At 33.1% G+C, this 20489-nt stretch overlaps 1 long non-coding RNA gene across 1 annotated transcript; it reads left to right on the forward strand.

Annotated features, from left to right (window-relative positions):
- The first annotated feature begins 1286 nt into the window (after positions 1–1286).
- LOC146997553 (uncharacterized) lies at positions 1287–20252 on the forward strand. Its single transcript, XR_015040668.1, has 3 exons — positions 1287–1624; positions 13956–14099; positions 14184–20252. It is a non-coding gene; the product is annotated as an uncharacterized LOC146997553 (long non-coding RNA).
- Positions 20253–20489: the final 237 nt, after the last annotated feature.

A 20489-nucleotide genomic window follows, 5' to 3' on the forward strand; every position in this document is an offset into this window, starting at 1 on the left:
CAGTCTGTTGCATACCCGTAAGGGCAGCAGAGTAGGATACTCCAGGACGAGTATTATTTGCACTGGGAGTGTGTGCAGCCGGCAGTGTTGGAAATGAGTTATGTTGTATACTAAATTTGTTCGTGTTGCCAACGGTCTGACTGGGTTTTGTACTTGGCTTTGGTGGTTGACGATTTTTGGATCCAGGGAATCTTTGCACTCAGGCAATACTTCCCAGAGATATCCCGAGGGAACCTGGCAGTAATGGTAAATCAAGTAGATCCTGAAGGGCAGGAAATCTTGAGAGGAAGGCTCCTCTATATAGAAGCCTTAATATTTATGATTAGAAATTAACGCTTCAGTTTGGTGTTGGCTACAAGGCCGTATACTACGATTTTGTCAATAAATAAATAAAACTCAGGAAAAAATCTGAAATTTTTCAGATGTCATTTAATTTTAGACGGCATTAATCTGAAAATTGTCAGATTTTAGATTATTCCCAAAGGGGCATTTTTTTCATGTTTAATGTGTTACCTTAATTTAATAAATAACATGTTCTTGGCACACAACCAATATTTAAAACAGCATACCTTTAGAATTTCCGATATAAAATGCAGTTTTTTCTTCGTTCAGTGTCGCCATTGCAAGCTTTAAAATTTTTGAGTTTGTTAATCGAAAGTTCGTTAAAGTTTTGCAAAGTATAAATGGTTATTAAAATTTGCAAAGTATAAGTGGTAAATAAAACGAATTCGAAATTCAAAATTCGGGCTTCCAGGTGCCCATGTTCGGTTGGAGGATTACGTTATTCAACAGGATAATATTTTTCGGCAACAACTGAAAAAGTGAGGCCCAGTTCTTGGCGTCAAAAAAGAATCGCCAAAAAACAAGGGGCAACCAATTGTAAACTTTTACCCTGCGTTATTTCTATGTTATGCTCTTTGATACACCACGCTCTTAAACAAATAGCTATGGCGATGAAGCGAAAATCGCCAAGTACAAGATTCTATAACCCTACGTTTCCTTTTTTAACCAATCGGAGCAAACCGTAGCAGAACTGGACTGTAGGCTTTGTTTTTCGTCGACTGATGGCAGCCACCTGACTTCTTTTACTTTCATCTTTTTGTTTTACTGATGTTTTTCACGTGATACAGATTAAAATGAAGGGCTGCTTCAGAAACTCAAATTCACTATATGTTCTTAGAAGTAGGCTTTAGTTCTTAGTAGACTGTCCTTTTACCATCGATAGAAAAACTTGTGTTATCGATGAGAAATGGCTGATCTATAAGGATTCCTTTTACTCTTTCCTGGAAACCGAAATTGCCCCCCTTTCTATGTACCTTTCTTTCGCACCTAAGCTTGATTTTTCGCTCTTCCATGCAGAAAGACTTATTAGGATGCAATAAAAGTGAGTGTAAAACCAAGGAGGTTAGAATGTGCAAAACAAGACATCTGTCAACTTTGTCTGTCTGTCTGTCATTTATCGATTACGAAGTTTTGAAGGTTTCGGTTTCGTTTATGAACTTTGTTAGAGGAAAGATGAATTTTGCGAAATCTTGGAGCGAATTTAAAGAAATACTTCGCAGACATGAAGTAGAAACTGTAACAAAATTTGTTTACTACTATGGAAAGTCATTCGATAAAGAGAGTAAGTCATTTATAAAGATGTAATGAGTAAATAAAAATCATCTAGAATGTAAACGTTTTCTTTCGTTGTTTAGTTGATATCTGGCCATTTTCTTCCAAAGAACTTATCAACATTAATTTTATTGCGTAAAATATAGTTGATGTTGCGAGATTTGGTCCAAGTTGACAAAAAGGCTTTATAGACGCTCATATTCATTAATTTTTACACGTTATGTGTGATTTTTATTTGATTTCATTGTCAGCTGTAACTTCTTGTGTAGTTCGTTGAATTTAATTACTTCTGTACTTCAAAAGAAGACTCAACTAATGAGTATATCTCAAGAATTCAAAACTTTTATTTTTACAATTTTAAACAGTTCACATGACATTCAGTTAGCACAGTAACACATTCGATGAGGGGTAGGGCTATGGCGCCCAAGGCACCCTGGTGGTTAAGCACCGCAGTTCAACATAATAAGCATAGCATGAGCGCCATTAAAGTTAAAGTTATTTTAAATATATATCACATCCCTTCCTCCAGTTTATAAACAATAATAAAAATACCAAATAATATCAATACAAGTATATTTACAATATGACATACAATAACAAAAAAGTTACATAAAAATGATATATGCAATACGTTACATTATTTTATTCCATGACAAAGTCTCTATGTCTTGAAGGTTGTCTAATCAACCGTCCACTTCTTGTTATTTTACTATTGGATAGATTATTCTGTTGATTTCCTATATTAACAGGCACAGAAACATTTTCAGGGCTTCCATTTGAATTTTCCTCTTTATCTAATACTATATCATCATAATCATAATTAACTTTGTAAGGTGATTTTGAAAATTTTATATGGCGTCTGTTTCTTCGCAATATTTCCCCATTTGAATTTCTTACAATATATGATCTAGGAGCTTTATGTTTTAAAATTATTTCACCTTTATCCCATTGCCCAGTTCTAAAGTTGAACAAGGTTATACTATCTCCAGGTTTTAACTCAGGCAGTTTCTGTGCGGTTCTATCATAATAATATTTTTGCCTAGCTTGAAGTGCACGAAATTTAGAATAAGGTTTGTTTATCTTAGTATTTAACAATTTATTACTGATAGGTAATTTTGTCCTTAATCTTCTATTAAGTAACAGTTGTGCTGGAGACAAATTTATTCCACTAATTGGGGTATTTCAATATTCCATTAAGCCTACACTTATATCTTGCACTTTTCTCATGATATTTTTCACTATTACTACAGCTTTTTCAGCCAGCCCATTACTTTGTGGATATCTGGGGCTACTAAATTTAAGTTTGAAATCCCAATCTTCAGCAAATTTCTTAAATAAGTAGCTATTACAGGGATTGTTGTCGCAAACGACTTCATTTGTAATACCATACCTGGCAAAGATGCATTTTAACTTTATCATAATTTCATTTGCTGTCTTATCTTTTATGCTAGAAACCTCAATCCATTTAGAGTAATAATCGATAACTACTAAGTAATTTTGATTACCAAATTGCAAGATATCAAGGGCAATTTTTTTCGAATGGTTTAGTTGGAATTTCATGTTGCATTAGAGGTTCTTTTTGTTTTCTATTTCTGAATTTTTCACATATTTCACATTTGGAAACAAGCTGCTCAATGTCATTTGTCATACCTGGCTAGTAAAAAATTTCACGGGCTCTACTTTTACATTTCTCAATTCCAAAGTGCGCTTCATGAATTAATTGCAACATATCTTTTCTCAAACCATAAGGTACAACTAATTTTTCATTAATAAATAACAAGTCGTCATTAATATAAAGGTCATTTTTAACTTTAAAGTATGTTTTTACACTACTATCTACTTTTTTGTAACATTTAGGCCAACCCTCTTTAATATATTTCATAACTATTTGCAAATCTGGATCTGATTCAGTTTCTTTTCTAAATTGCACCACTCTTCTTTCACTCATAGGCAAATATTTCGAAATAATGTGAACAACATTTAGCATTTCAGGATCATTACTGATAGTTTCATTCACAGGATATGCACGTGACAAAGTGTCAGCAAAAAGCATTTGATACCTGGAACATAATTTATCTCAAAATCATACTTTAGTAACTTTAAGGTCATCCTTTGCATTCTATACGAAATTTTATGCAATGGTTTCTTAACAGTTGCCATTAACGATTTATGATCACTTTGTACTGTGACTTTCCGTCCATAAACAAAATTGTGGTACTTTTCAAAAGAATATACTATGGCCAATAGCTCTTTTTCGATCTGTGCATAGTTTTTTTCACTGTTAATCAGGCTGCGAGACACAAATGATACAGGCTTACCCTTTTGAATTAAACACAATCCTAGGCCATCCTTCGAACTATCACACTGTATAATTATATCTTCATTACCACTGAAAACTTTTAAAATTGGAGCTTTGGTTAGCAGTTGTTTGATGTTGTTAAATGACTCTTCCCGAGTTTCTCTCCAATTAAATTCTACCTTTTCTTGAATGATTTCTCTTAAAGGAGCAGTAACTTTAGATACATTAGGTATAAATTTTGACAGAAAATTTAACATTCCTAACAACCTCCTTACTTCAGTTTTTGATTTTGGTGTTGGCATATCAATAATTGCTTTAATATGACTAGGATCGGCTTTTACACCTGATTCAGAAATAATTTGGCCTACATATTTGACTTCCAGTACCTTATATTGTAATTTATCAGGATTAAATTTTATATTTAGAGACCTAGCTCTTTCAAGAACCTTAGAGATAATTATATCATGAGTAACCTCATCAGATCCTGCAATTATGATATCATCAAAATAAACTTCCACACCCTCAATATCACCAAATAATTTTTTGTTTCTTTTCTGAAATATTCCTGGGGCAGAGGATATTCCAAATGGCATTTTATTAAATTTATATCTTCCATAAGGAGTATTAAATGTACATAGTTCAGAACTAGCTTCATCTAGTGGTACATGCCAAAATCCATCTTTTAAATCTACAACTGAAAATACTTTTTTACCTTCTAACCTACTAATTATATCATCTGGAGAAGGAATTTGATAGTGTTCCCTTTTAATTACTTTATTTAGATCTCTAGGATCCAAACATAATCTCAGACTCCCATTAGGTTTTTCAACTATAACCAAACTTTGAACCCAATCAGTTGGTTTATTTACTTTCAATACTATCCCTTCTCTTTCAAGTTTATTTAAAGTATCTTTTAATTTAGGCTGTAAAGCCTGAGGAACTCTGTCTTGGGGGGTGTATTACTGGTATTGCATCATCTTTAAGGGTTATATGATATGGTTCGTCAGGAAATTGCCCTGTACCTGTAAATACATCTTTATACTGAGCAATTAAATCATTTTTATTAATGATATTGCACTTTAAGGAATCAATCCTTTCAATTAGCTTTAATGCAGAACAAGCTGTTAACCCTAATATAGGCTTAGATCTTACATCAAAAACATAAAATTGTAAAGGTACATTCTTAAGTCTTTCAGTTGAACAATTAATTATAAGAGTACCTTCTGGTTTTAACTTAAAATTACCATATGCAGTTAAGAACAAATCAGTTTCATTAAGTTTAGGCTTAAGTTTAACATTATTTAAAACATACAAAGGCAAAATATTTACTTCTGCACCAGTATCTAACTTAAAATCAACCTTGAAATACGTATTATTTACATACATTGTAATACTTTTCACCCATGTTTCACTTACCTTGTGAATATCCTTATTTACTTCATCAATAGAATTTGTTAGATCTTTGATTGATTTTGCACTTATTTTAAATTCACTATGCCCGTTTACTGGTGGATTCATCATTACAGAGTCAACAAATACACTATGTTCATTATATATACTAAGTTCATTATTTGGTATTTCAACTTCACAAATGTTCTTGGGACACCTCGCGACAAAATGGCATTTCGCACACGTCTTTCCGAAAGCTGGACAGTCCCGATATTTGTGCCTTCTTCTGCACTTCTTGCAGTCATATTCTAGTGCTGATTGCTTCTGCTGCGACGATAATTTCGGTGGCACTGACTGTTTTGATTGATGCTGCTGTTTTCTATATTTCTTCACGCTGTTCACAGTCACTGGATCATCTTTCATGTTCCGGAGTTGCTCTTTGCTTGTTTCAGCGGCACGGACTATTTCTATAGCTTTTTCTAATCCTAGGTTAGATTCTCAAAGCAAACGTTCGGTGAGACTCCTATCCCGAATGTCTAATACAATACGGTCGCGAATCAATCCATTTTCTTGTTCAGCAAACTCACAAGTTTACGCTAAAGTCTTTAACTGAGTGACATAATATTCAATTGTTTGTCCTTCTTGCTGGCTACACGAAAAGAATTTTTAACGTTCATATACAACATTCTGCCATGGTGAACAATAATCTTCAAAAGACTTCAAGACCTCTTCGTACTTCTCCTTATTCTCAGGTGGCTCAAATTGAAACGTGTTATAAATTTCGAGTCCTTCAGTACCGAATAAATTCAGAAGGATTGCAATTTTAGTCTTATCTGGCTTGGCATCTTTTTCCGTTGCAAGTAAATAGTTTTCTAGCTCTTGCTTCCATTTTTTCCATTTTTCCTTAACATTTCCGATGGAGAATGTTAGCGGAGCAGGTGGTCTGAAATCCATTTTGCTCCTGACACCATGTAACTTCTTGTGTAGTTCGTTGAATTTAATTACTTCTGTACTTTAAAAGAAGACTCAACTAATGAGTATATCTCAAGAATTCAAAACTTTTATTTTTACAATTTTAAACAGTTCACATGACATTCAGTTAGCACAGTAACACGTGCATCACAACAACGGAATCGCATAGCATGAGCACCATTAAAGTTAAAGTTATTTTAAATATACATCACAGTTAGCTATTGCAAGTTTTTTTTTAAAGCTAATGCTTCACGAAACATTCCATACCATATTAAACATTAAACAATATATACTGTACTGATTTAGGAGTCAAACAGCGTTATATTTTCAAATTTTCAGAGGATGCTGATTTTTGTTGTTTGACTTCTAAATTAGTACTTGTTTGGCGTGTAATGGTATCATAAGATATACTGTGTTAGATTTGAAAATTTTTATTGCTGTTTCTTGAGAAACTACAATTGTCTTGATGACTACTGTATTTTTCGGCCTGTTTTAGTGTATAAATGTAGTCTGTTGATTTGAAATATAATAATTTAATAGTCTGTAAAGAAAATCCATTCTTTAGTTTTATCATTAACAACATGTTTCAAAATAATATTATAATTAAACACTAGCAATTCAAAAAATATTCTGTTTTATTTTCAGGTAATAGTTCACCATAAAATTATAATGCATTGAAATATCAGGAAGTTATAATAATAAAGATACTGAATTTTAGAAAACAGGAAAGTTTTCTGAAATGTATATATTTCTTTAGTGATGTATAAGTCAATGAATGCTACTTATCTTGTGTGTAAAATCACATTATTGTCTATTTCCACTTTTAGCATCAATGGACTAGCAGATAAGATAGCTGAACACTGGATGTTAGATCCAGGTACAAATACTGTTGAATGGGCTAGCTGCATGGGAACTTTCCTGTTCTCCTGATATATAAGTGAATACAAGTTAGTTTCTCGTAAGAAGACCTTCTCAAAGGCATCCTTTTTGCCTAAGGCTGATAGCTAGCTCTTTCTATACTTTACCTAGCATAGTCATTGAAACCTTAATAATTTTAATACAAGATAAAATGACATAATTTTTTTTAATCATGCTTTACATCATCTAAGGTTCATAACTCTCGTGCAAATTGAAGAAAAGAAGCAGAATGTCCAGTTGAATCACATTTGGCTGTATTCAAAGCAAACCTTGTTAATGGCAGTTTATCCTTCCATGACTGATGGTCGTTACCAACAAGTATTGCTAAACGTGGTTTCAGATCTCTATTCTTCCTTTCAACTGGGTTAGATTGTGGGTGATAGACAGGAGTAAGACTTTGATCAATGTTCAAGATATAGCATAGTTGTTGCATAACAGCACTAGTAAACTGGGTACCATTATCACTTATTATTTTCCTGGGTAACCCAAATCGAAGGGCGACTTCCTCCAAAATAATAGTGGCACATTCTCTGGCCGTGGCTTCCTTTAAAGCAAATAGTTCTGTCCACTTCGTAGCACAGTCCTGCACAATAAAAATCCATTTTTCACCAGACGGTGTTTCAGGAAGGGGACCGAAAAGATCAATTGACAAGGTTTCAAAACGTTGAGCATAGACTGGAATTTGAAGTAAGCCAGATGGCTTTTGATTAGTGGTTTCTCCCCCTACTTTGAAGACAGTGTGATATTTGTTAAGCAATGCATCAGTTGCAAGCCGTTGGGCTGTAGTTAATTGCTGTCCTTCATTTTCTCCTAGTCGGCAGTTGTTTACAACTGGGGTTTCTTCCAGTACTCCCATATTACAACAACAAACTTGGCAGAATGCACCAAACTGTAGCAACTATGTGTAGATGCATATAACAATTCTCAAGTTTTTAACAAGCAACGTCATTATTTTTGTATGTTTTTCTTGGGTAGAGTAGACTTTAAGGTACCCCTTGTATTATGGCAAAGTTGTTGTTTGATTTATCGCCAAGTTGTTTCATTTATGGTAGCCTGAGTAGTTGAATGTTATGGAAAACCTATTGTGACGTAATTGGGTGCATGATTCTGGGAAATTTAGAATCATGGGATGTTTTGTAAGCGTTTTTGTGGTGTGTGTTGGTTTGATTCTTTAGACGGTAGAATGGCCGAATGTAGTAAGATCAATTTGAAGTTTCTGTATGATTTGGAGCGAAAGTGGAAAAGAGCTTTAATTGACTGGTGTGTAAATGAAGGTTTACTTAGTAGCCATTATAAGTGTCCTGTATGTAGGAAGGATATGCGTTTAGTCGACGATGGATTTGTCGATGTGTTTTAGATGGATTTGAATGGGTTTTTAGGAAGAAAGGTTCAGATGGTCACTATGTGAAGCGTTCGATCAGATAGAGTACCTGGTCTGAAAAAAGACATTTGAGTATTATTGATATTTTGATTTTGCATGGCTCTGGGTGTACGAAGCGAACTCGAAAATCATGGTAAGTGAATACTTGCTTTTGGTAGTGCTTAAATGTATAGCATGTTTTTCCTTGTTTATGTTATTTTATTGTTTGGTTAGAATGTATTTTATTGAGATTATGTATTTTTTGTTTGCCTATATTGTAGAATTTGGTGCTGCTTTGACTTTTTAAGTGAAAATATATTGATGTGTACATGGACAAAGTAAAGGGAGTGCGCAATGCAAGTTTGAGCAATTCTGGGATTTTTTTTAAGTGAAAATAGGTAGACGTGTACATGGATGCGGAGTTTGTATAATCGTTTGTCTTGTTATTTTGGCTTTGTGTAGCGGCGATTTGGCGCAAAAATCACTGCTTCACAAGCCAAAATAATGAGTCAAAGAATTGTACAAAATCGGTATGTATGTACCGCCAAAAACTGCCAAGGGTACCCTAAAATATACTTTTTACCTTTTTTTTTTTTTTTTTGGTACAACTCTGATGTATGCCCTAATTTTACCAAATGTGGCGATATATGTTCTGCGCTGGTTATTGGTGCGGTTGCATGTTCTATGGCATTCTATGGCAACCCTGTTGACGTTGAACAATCTTTCGCTGGAGCTCATTGATTCGCGTCTGTGTCTGAGAAGATGGGAGGGAAAGATAAAATGGTAGAAGTTGTTGAATTGAAGTTCGGCAAAAGGAAATATCATTGTGGCCATCCTGTTGAGGGGTAGTGGGTATTTGGAGGTGTGGAAAGAGGGTCTGGGAAATTATTTTTAATGGCTGTGCGTGATAGAAGTAGGGATTTGTGATTTTATGTATTTGTGAACCATAGTATGAATTTTCTGGAGTGTGTCTGGCTGTCATGTAAATAGGATAGTGATTACGTGGTGGCATGTTAAAGGCAGTATGAAATTGGTATTTCTGCTGCTCGAAGAAGCATTAATTCATGGTAAGTGCATTTTATTTTATTCTTGTTCTTATTTTGTAGAATGTTATGTTCATTGGTTATTTAGTATGAATTTCTGTCGTTATTGTTGTTTTTGAAACAGAACGCTGTGTACATTGTTTGAAATTTATTGTTATTATGTTATTTTATTAAAGCGAGGTGTGCGTGGATCGTAAATTCCTTCCTTGCCTAAATTGCGCAATTCGTAGATGTTTTTTTAAGTTTAAACAGGATTCTGTGTACATGGTATTCTTTGAAATTTATTGTTGTTATGTTAATTTATTAAAGTGAGGTGTGCGAGTTCGTAGATTCGTTCCTTGCCTAAATTGTGCAATTTGTAGATGTTTTTTTAAGTTTAAACAGGATGCTGTGTACATGGTAGTCTTTGAAATTCATTGTTGTTAATTTATTAAAGTGAGGTGTGCGAGTTCGTAGATTCGTTCGTTGCCTACATTGCGCCATTCGTAGATGTTTTTTAAAGTTAAAACATGTCGCTGTGTATATAGATTCTTGTCAAATATTTTTGGTTAGAAACTTTACGTTTTTGCTCTCTAAATTTTTTGTTTTTGTTTCGGATTTTTAGCTTAAATTGTGTGTTCAAAACGTAGTTTTTGTATATGCGAAAACCGCGTTTTTGGAGACGTTTTAGGCTTAAAGTTCGAAATAGAGACAAATTTTAGATAGTAATATGGCAGCGTGAAGTTTCTCGTAAAAAATGTTTGGCGACTTGAGGGCGCATGTCAGAGTAGTTCCTTTTTTTTTTTTTTTTTTTTTTTTTTTGTGAGAGAGAGAGTGTGTGTGTGTCCAAGTTACAGTGATTTATATAAACAGGTCATACTTTTTTAAATGTGAAATTCAATTAAAATATGCACTTGTGGAATTTTATCTGCAATGAAAAAAATTTCGGTTTGAACAAAATTCTGAAAAAATTGAACTGAATCAAAAGTTACAGAAGAATGCAATTTGCTATGTTAGTTAAATTGCCAGGCATCTTTCTCCCTTCGCTGTTACTATACCAACAAAAGAAAACCAATTTGGAAAAACATCCTGCAAACAAAAACCTGCTTGTAACAAGGTTTATCGATTGATTTTCGGGATACTTATTTCAAATGTAAAATATATACAGAGTCTGGAATCATTGGCTATTCTGGATTTTAGGTCTTCAGTTTAAATCTAGTAAGATGACATGTAGAATGGTATGAATAAGTAGTTTAATCTAATATGGTATGTAAAATCTTGATTTGATTATTGAATTTTAATTGTTTTTTCTTCAAAATTCATCAGTATATGAGGTAGTAAGGATAAAAGTTTAATGCTTTTAATATCTATCTATGTTTGCAGTAAGTGTTGCTTAATGTGATAACATTTGTCCATTTTTTTATAAGATGATGAGAAAAATATCCTTTAAAATAGGAATTGAATTAAATCTAAATATAAATAGCCACTTTCTTAACATTTTAATTAGGAAAATGGAAAAGTTTGTTTATGGATAGTTTATAATCTTCAGTGCAAAAGTTCATTTATGAATAGTCCATAATGTTTCTGAAATTTATTGGACCCATTCTATACCTATAATCTTAATACTTGGAGGGCATCCTTGTTGGAAGAGATTTTGTCAATGTAAAATCTGAAATTGGGCAAAAACGCAAGTGTATTTCGGCATAGATGTTTTCAGGAATTTTTACCTCCCTTTTGAAGAAGAGGGAACTGTGCTGGAGCCCTTTAAAATAACTATTAAAAATCCGTATGAAATTTATTATTTTGAGCTTATTTCTAAATGCTTGATTAAAATAAAAAATAAGCTGTTCATCAATTTAATTTAGTATTTAGCAAAAGTTCTGTGTAACTTGACAATTATTGTAACACAATTTTAAATTATTTCGTTCTTTGGTTTAAGAAATTTATTGTATAATATTTTGATTATATTAACTAAATAGAGCAGACCAAATTACAAAAAATGATGCATTTTTTAGGTTTTCATATATGAAAGAATGGAACTTCAGAAATTCAATAGCAATATACACAACATTAAGCAATGTCGGTTAGAGTAGACTTTAAGGTAACCCCCCTTGTATTATAGTGAAGTTGTTTCATTTATGGTAGCCTGAGTAGTTGAATGTTATGGAAACCTTATTGTGATTTAATCGGGTGCATGATTCTGAGAAATTTTGAATCATGGGATGTTTCGTAAGCACTTTTGGGGTGTCTTGGTTTTGTTGTTTAGATGGTAGAATGGCTGAATGTAGTAAGATTAATTTGAAGTTTCTGTACGATTTGGAATGAAAGGGGAAAAGAGCATTAATTGACTGGGCTCTACTCTTATATCTGCCCTAAGATCCCCAAATGTGGCGATTTTGGAGACAATGTTGTTTGTATGACAACCCTTTTGAAGTTGAAACTTAACTCTTTTGCTGCAGTGGTTTAATTGCTGGTTCATGTAATGCATGTTTTGAAATGGCATATGTTGTAATGCTAAACGTGGTGGCAAAATTTCAGTCGCATATTTTAGATTTTGTGAAAAGTAAATTTAGTATTAAAAGGTATGATGTTAGAGTTGTTAACAAGTCTTTCGTTCATGGGTGTCTTTATGAGGATCGAAGTATATTTTTGGAATTTCTGTGGAACTTTTAGTGGAGTCCTAAATGCAGAGCTGCAATGAGAACTCTGACGAAGAAGGGCGTTTCTGATAGTTCTTGTGAGGATTTGCAGTTATTGTGTGGTTGCTGGTAAAGTATGTGGCTGTCAGCGGAGTTTAAGATTTGGATTGTGGTTTTCGTGTAGTAAGTCAACTTTGGAGGAAATTTTTATCGTTACTTTTGAATCGCAGAAAGACATGTGATATAGCAAAATGGTATCACTTTTGTTCACAAACTTTGTGTGACTGGCAAAATTTTATTAACGAATGTATTATGGTAAGTGCATTTTATTTTACTCTTTTTATTTTGTTGAATGTTATGTTCATTGTTTTTTTACTATGAATTTCTGTTCCTATTGTTGTTTTTGAATTGTTTGTAATTTTAGTTTATTTTGTTGATTTGCGCGCAATGCCTGGATTGTGCAATTCGTAGATTTTTTTCAACATTAAACAGAATGCTGTGTACATGGTATTCTTTGCATTTATTGTAGTTATGTTAATTTATTAAAGCAAGGTATGCGTAGTTCATAGATTCGTCCATTGCCCTAGATTGTGCAATTCGTAGATTTTTTTTAAGATAAAGGATATTGCTGTGTACGTGGATTCTTGTCAAATATTTTTGGTTAGAAACGTTACGTTTTTGCTATCTAAATTTTTTGTTTTTGTTTTGGATTTCTATCTTAAATTGTGTGTAAACGCGTTTTTGAAGACATTCTAGGCTTAAAGTTCAAAATGTAGACAAAAAAATTAAATAGTAATATGACACTGTGGAGTTTCTCGCCACATTTGGCGACTTGAGGGCGAATTTAAGAGTAGTTCCATTGACTGGTGTGTAAATGAAGGTTTACTTAGTAGCCATTATAAGTGTCATGTATGTAAGAAGGATATGCGTCTAGTCGAATGTAAAAACCGTTTGGATGGATCTGAATGGGTTTGTAGGAAGAAAGGTTCAGATGTGGTTATGCCAATATACTGATTCGAATTCGGATAATTTTAGGAAGTTTTTGGATGCTGTTAAAGAATTTTGTGTGCCACAGGCTAAAGACAAAGGAATCTCTAAATAGGGTAAGTGGATATTTGCTTTTTGTAGTGCTTAAATGTATAACATGTTTTTCCTTTTTTATGTTATTTTATTGTTTGGTTTAAAATGTAGTTTATAGAGATTATGTATTTTTTGTTTGCTTGTATTGTAGAAGTAGGTGCTTCTTTGACTTCTTAAGTGAAAATATATCGATGTGTACGTGGACAAAGTGATTGAAGTGTGCAATGCAAGTTTGTGCAATTCTTGGATTTTTTTTAAAGTGAAAATAGGTCAACGTGTACATGGATAAAGGGAGTGCACAATGCAAATTTTGTGCAATTCGGGGATTTTTTTAATGTGAAAATAGGTCAATGTGTACATGGATACCGAGTTTGTGCAATTTTGTCTTGTTATTTTGATTTAGTGTAGTGGCTATTTTTGCGTCAAAAATCGCCGTTATGCAAGCCAAAATAATAAGTCAAAGAATTGCACAAACTGGGTATCCATGTACCGCCAGAAATTGCCAAGGGGTACCCTAAAATATACTTTTACCGCAGTGCCTACTGTATGTAGTATATGTAGAGATAGTTAAATGTATAATATCTTTATAGAGAACTGTAATTTCTTTCTTTAAAAAATCAAAGCTTACCAGATAGTGATCTAAATCAAAATTTTGTTTCCAGTTGAACTAACTCCAGATTTACGATTATACTGGTTAGATGATATTCCCTATTTTCCACTTTGGGCGAAAAACATATGTTTGCCATCAAGGAAAAGATCTGAATAAACATCAAAAGGAAAGATATGCTAAAGAAAAAAATGAAAAGGTAAAATACTAATAATGATATATTTAAAAATTTATACAAAAATTTCACCTTTTGGATTATATGTATATATGTTTTTTGTTTTAGTGTCAAACTGATCATGCTTTTGGTAAAGCATATTCCAAGAACCAGACAACTAAAAAAGTGAATTGTCCAGCTGTAATTCATGTTACCTGAATATACAGGATGCCTGAGTTCAAGGTAAAAGTTTATTTAACTTTTTGTTTTAAGATGGTCTTAGTAATTTTATAGATTTTTTTTAAAGGAAAAAATATAATTCTGTGACATATGAGGAAGATGTATTGAAAGTATTCTATGATAAAGTATATAATGGTCTATCATACTCTGAGGTAAAAACAAAGCAGCTATGTTTTTTTAATACAAAATTCAAGACACCTTTAATATATTTCTTGAATATTCAGCTGCTAGCACTCAGAAATGAGTAGCATCCAGTCACCGATGATGGAAATATTTGCTTATGCCTAAGTGTAATTGTAAAATTGTTACAGTCAAAAGTCGTTAATCCAGACTCGTCAGGACTTCGGCAGTTCCGGATTATAGATCATCAGTTTAAATCTGGTAAGATGGCATGCAGAAATTATAAAATTAAAAATATGAAACCGTAATTTATGAAATAAAGAACAATTATGATCTAAAGGGTCTCAAAATTTACAAAAAAAAAAAAAAAAAAAAAAAAAAAAAGAGCTTAATATTTATTTGTTTACTTTATTAAACATTTCTTTCAATGTAAGTTGTTTCGTTTTCAATAACCTCTGGGTCACTTTCTTCTTTGTTGGAAGCCAATTATAATGACAAGAAATTTGATTTAAATCATATCAAAGGAGTACATCGAGATGAAATACTACATTTAGTAAGGAATTATAAGCCAAATAAAATAAAAACATCTGCCCTGAAGATAAGGATAGTGCTGACAGATTAACTTTCAATTCATTGCGCGCCGCGGCGTTTCCCCCTTCCCTCCCGCCGCAAAACAGCGTGAAATTGATAAACAGATTTTGGAATGGTTAGAGAAACTAAGGAGGATATGCCTTTATCCATTTTTTGCAGCAATTCCACTTTTTGTTTAATGGACTTCGAAACATACTTTCGCTTTGTAGATCCTTTACATATTACTAAATATATATCGGAAATTCTATTTGACATAATTGAAAGTTCAAGCTTACTTTTATAAAATTGCTCTAACAGTCTGCAAAAAATAATAAGCCGGATCCAATTCGAAGATTAAGGAACAACGCAATCTGCAACATTAACTGAATTAGATAATTTTAGCTCAGCTTATACCGTCCTTTATACATTAATTTGTGCAACCGTAAACGTATTTTGTGCATGCGCACACGCATTTTCGCAGCTGTGAAGGTCTTACGCGAATGCGTCAAAACAGAAAGTTGTAGCTTTGAGGTCCGTATTATAGATCATTCCGGGTTATGGGTGTCCGAATTAATGACTTTTGACTGTACTAAAATATATGATATGTACAAAAATTAATGAGACCAATTTCTTGCACTCTCTTCTTCCACAGTCTTGAAAGGATTGGGGCAGATTTTCCAACGGTGTATTTGTAGGGAATGTTATGTAAATTTATTGGCTGTGAGCTTTTACGAATTGCAAATCATTTGCAAAGTGGATAATTGTTTGAAAACTGTATAATGATCAAAAGGCAGAGAAATGTCGAAACTGTTGATATGCAGTAAAGTTTTGTCTAAAATTTGAAAAATCCAAGATATTGAGATGCTTAGTGTAATGCAAGAAATTAGTGTCAATTTTTTGTGAGCTTTTGCATCATGAAAAGCATGAGTTTGATTTTTTTAAATTTTTTTTGAGAAAGCAGTAACTAATATTCATACATTAATCTTTGAGCACAATTAAGAGACAAAAAGACAGAGCTCTGTATGGCACACTATTAATTTTCCTAGATCAGAGAAAATTCAGTTAAGCAAATTGATGATGATGATGGTTATTGCCACTTTTGCTGTATAGGTCTGTAAGGAATTAGTATTCGGCTAGTTGCATATGTGTATTTTGTAATTTTCTTCATGTCTAATATAAATATAAACTAAGTTAAGACACAACAACACGCCAAATTTTTGTTGTTTGACTTCTGAATAAACTAAGTTATCTTAGGAAGATCTTACATTAAGCCTTTCCTTCCCTTATCAGGTTCTGTGTTCCTCCTTACTTGCTTTGGGGACATTAACTGTCCTGACTCAGAACAGGGAGCTTACTAAAGCTATGTTCAATAAATTTGGGAAGTAGACAATACTCACAGGAAGGGTATACGAAACCCTTTATTTTTCTCTCTTTACAATGATTTCCGGACTTCGGAATACAAAGACCAACCACTTGTGGTCTGAACGTAAGAATATAAAAATATTAACTAAACTCTAACTAAACTAACTTTGGATTAATCAAAGAAGTGCCTAACTCCAAGATTGGCCGTATATTAACAAAAAGCCGTATGTACTACAGAGAACTTCTAACACTACGATACGTTTAAAATCATCAAGAGGATTAAACCTCTGGCCTTGAAGGCAACCAGCAACCGAGTAAAACTACTATGGCAAGCGGCCTGCTTCTAATAGCTCCTTCCTCTCTCTTGCTTGGCAAAAAGCCACAACTTAAGTACTTGGCGTTCGCAAGACAAATTTGCATAAATAAGTTAAAGCTTTTAATTCTGGCCGGAAGTAGAAAATAAGAAGTGATAGTAAAATAAGCTACACATCTTTAAGTAATTACTCCAATGATACTTCCCAAGCATTTTACAAGAAAAAAATAAAGATGATACAATACTCAAGTGGAATGAACTATACAGGAATTCTACTACTGACTCTTAGACTAAAATATATCTTCTTTCCATTCCTCACAGATTGAATAACAAACACTTTTATCTGATTTTATTTCTTATCTGAAACGATTTAGATTATCTAGTACAGACTGGTGTTCACACAGTTTCGGGGGGAGTGCAAAATGTTGAACATTTGTTCTATTGTTCAAAGCTCAAGGAAGGATGAATAGAACTCATTTCTAGGTTAAACTCTGTGAATATTACATTTCCTCACCCTCTTCACATATTTGTTCAACATAAAATGACTTTCTCTATCTTCTGTAAATTTATCTCTTACGTGTCATCTGTGAGTTTGTAAGTTTATTTTATTTTGTGTTGTGTTGTTGTATTTGTTTGTTTGTTTTTTTAACTTACCTCTGTAAGCCTTGTGTTTCATTTTCATTCAAAATTTTCAATTAAAAAAAAAAAAAAAGGAAGTTTTATCGATTACGTTTCTCTGAAAAAGTAATTTGATCTATTGTTATAAAAATGGAAGATCCTTTTTACAGCTTTTTTGAAAGAAAAGAAATGCCCCCCCTTTGTTTGAATAATTTGCTATGAACAGAAAGTTTTTAAAATTTAACCTTCATCAATAATTAGTCCTAGATGACTGTGCTGGAATTTCTAAATTTTACTGTGATAAATATGTTTAAATTACAGGTAGTGCCAACACCAAAAAGAAAGATCACCATATCTCAGAAAATTAAGGAAAAACTAGCCAATAAAGATAGTATTGCTGGTGAAGAAGTTTTCATGTTTAATTTACGTAATTGCCAAGATTATCAAAATCATCTAATGGGTAACATGGCTGCGGTAATAGAACCTGTAGATGCTAGAGTGTAGCATTTCATAGCTTCTAAAGTTAAGAATGGAAAATCTAATGCCACTGTAATTGCAGAGCTATTAGAAGTATATGTTTCAACTGAATTGGGAGAAACTGATAAAATGCGCAGACGATTTTATCCAGAAATGGAGGCAATAAGGAAAATAATAAGCCAAGCAAAATCCAATATTAGAACCAGAAAAATACAGAAATGTTAATAAACAGCTGGGATACTTCAAAGTGTTTTATTTTAGACCATGTACTAAAAATGCCTATGATGGTACTGAGCCAAATGACTTTACAGATTCAAAACTAAATCTGCTTTTTGTGTATCAAAGTGAAGAAATGAAACATTTATATGTCTTATATGGTTCTAATCTTGTTCTTCTCAACACGACCTATTGAACCTGTAAATATGCTCTCCCACTTTATCATTTAGTTGTCAAAACAAATGTGAACTACCAAATAGTAAGCATAATAATTACACAAAATGAAACTGCCAAAGCATTAGAAGAAGCTCTTATAATTATTAAAAATTGGTCACCTCTGGTTACACCAAAATATGGAATGGTTAATTTTGCAATGGAAGAAATTACAAGTTTGGAAAATGTCTTTACAGGAATTAAGGTTTTCATTTGTAGTTTCCATCGAGAGCAGGCATGGTGAAGGTGGGCTTCTAAGAAAATGAATGCAGTGGTTCCCAAAGAGAAGCTTTTGTGTAAATTACGTGCCATAGCAAATGCTCCAACTCAAGATGAAATGGTTGCAGCAATACAGGTATTAAAATCATGGAACCCGTATGAAGCTGTGTAAGATTATTTTGAATTAACATAGTTCAAAGAAATTGAGAGGTGGGCTTTGGCTTACAAACCAAATGATTTATTCATAAACTCGAACAATGGTGTTGAAAGCTTGAATGAGGAGCTTAAATATAGGTATCTTCAGGGATATAAAAACTGTATGCTTTCCAAAATAATTAAGGTCTTGGTCGAGAAATTTCTTCCAGAAAGATATAGAATATATGTCAGAAAAAATCTGAGTATGCTGTTGCAGTCCAGAGTATACAATGAACAGTTACTAAATTATTTAATCAGTAAACCATGATGGTTAGTTGATCACATAAAAACTAAATTAAGGGCTGCTGAGGTTTATGCGGGTAGCATAATGTAAGACTTTCACTGTGTAAATCTCAGTTACTGTAGAAAGTGACGAGTCTTAAGAACTAGATAGCGAATAATCAGTTATGTTTGTCTGACAAGAAACAACAAGATAGAAGGGTAACTAACCCTTTATTATTCCAATGAGATTTAACAAAACTCCCCCTGGGAGTGTACGAACAAAGCCAACACTTGGGCTTGAACTTAAGAGACTAAGAATTAAACTAAAACTAAGATTAACTAAAGAAATATAGCCGAAGCTATCAAGATTCAAATCGAGTTGGCTACTTAACTTATTTGACTATGAAGCTTATCAAGGGCCTGAGTACGGCCGAACGTAATAACAGCTTTGAGAGAGAGCGTGGCTGAAAAGGTAGACGCGCATAAATCATAAACTCTGATTCTCTCTGACTCTGTAAGTAACTTCGTGGTTTAAATACCGCTCCTCCTCATTAAATATTCAGCAAGATTTCAAAACTAAGTTCTGGCCAGAAGTAGTAAGTTGAAGTTAACAATTTGACAGGAAAGGAACTTAAAATTTAACTGTTAATAAAATTAACGTAATCCTTACAATAAAAAAAAAAAAAAAAAAATTCACATGGCTTCTTTTAAAGTTTCTTCTGAAATTAAGCATGGTGCAGTTTATTCTGTCACGTTTGATAAACAGAAACTACTGTGTCAATGCACATGCTTTTCAGAAGAAACCAACTGCTGTGCAAGCGTTATTGTATTTGCTGGCCTGAAGTTTCCAACCTGGAGTTTGGAATAAACTGCAAAATAGCTGTTTTCAAGACTCATTTTCAAATTTGATGAAGATTTAGTCTCTAGAAGTATCTCAGGCACCAGAAAATGAAAATATTTATCAACTGAAATCCTTCAGGTGGAACATCTGATTGTATACCCACCATATCTGGAGAAGCAACATTGAGCAAAAAGCGAAATTCAATCAATTAGTGTGATGCAAACTACCGATCAATTCGGTCACTCCTTTGAAATTTAAAAGAAAAAAGTTTACTCAATATAACCAACTCTTTGACGTAGATTTTCGAGTCTGCTTCAAAAACAGTTATCCGAGATGAAAACACAGGGCTACCTCTTCATATTAAAAAAGAAGTTAAACTACAGAAAAGTAAAAAAAAAAAATTGTTGAGACATGGTAAACTAAACCTCCATCACCGTAGAAATACCAGAGTTGAAATGACGGTTGATATCCTTAAAGAAATCATTTCAGTAGATGGCCAGTGATTTAAATTAGTGCAAAACCTAAAGCAGGCTACAAAGAGCCTTTGGCAAAGGTGACACCCCCACCTATGAGTGGATAATAGAGTAATCTCGGGGACCTGCATGCCATGGATACACTAATACTCATTTTCAAATAAAATAATAAATTTCGTACTTTTAGGATAGTCTTAAATACTGAATCTTATCACATTTCAAATACTTTAGTATGTGCATTTATTTTTGGATTCTTCAGAATTTACTGTGAAAAAACTGTGCTACAACTATATACAGTACAAGTCCAGAAATCGGCAAAGCTTGGGACCAGAGGTTGTGCGAATTTTAGGATTTCA

The sequence above is a fragment of the Stegodyphus dumicola genome, chromosome 4, assembly GCF_044657685.1.
Source record: "Stegodyphus dumicola isolate Sdum_Otavi_A_Nest chromosome 4, ASM4465768v1".
NCBI classification, from domain to species: Eukaryota; Metazoa; Arthropoda; class Arachnida; order Araneae; family Eresidae; genus Stegodyphus; species Stegodyphus dumicola.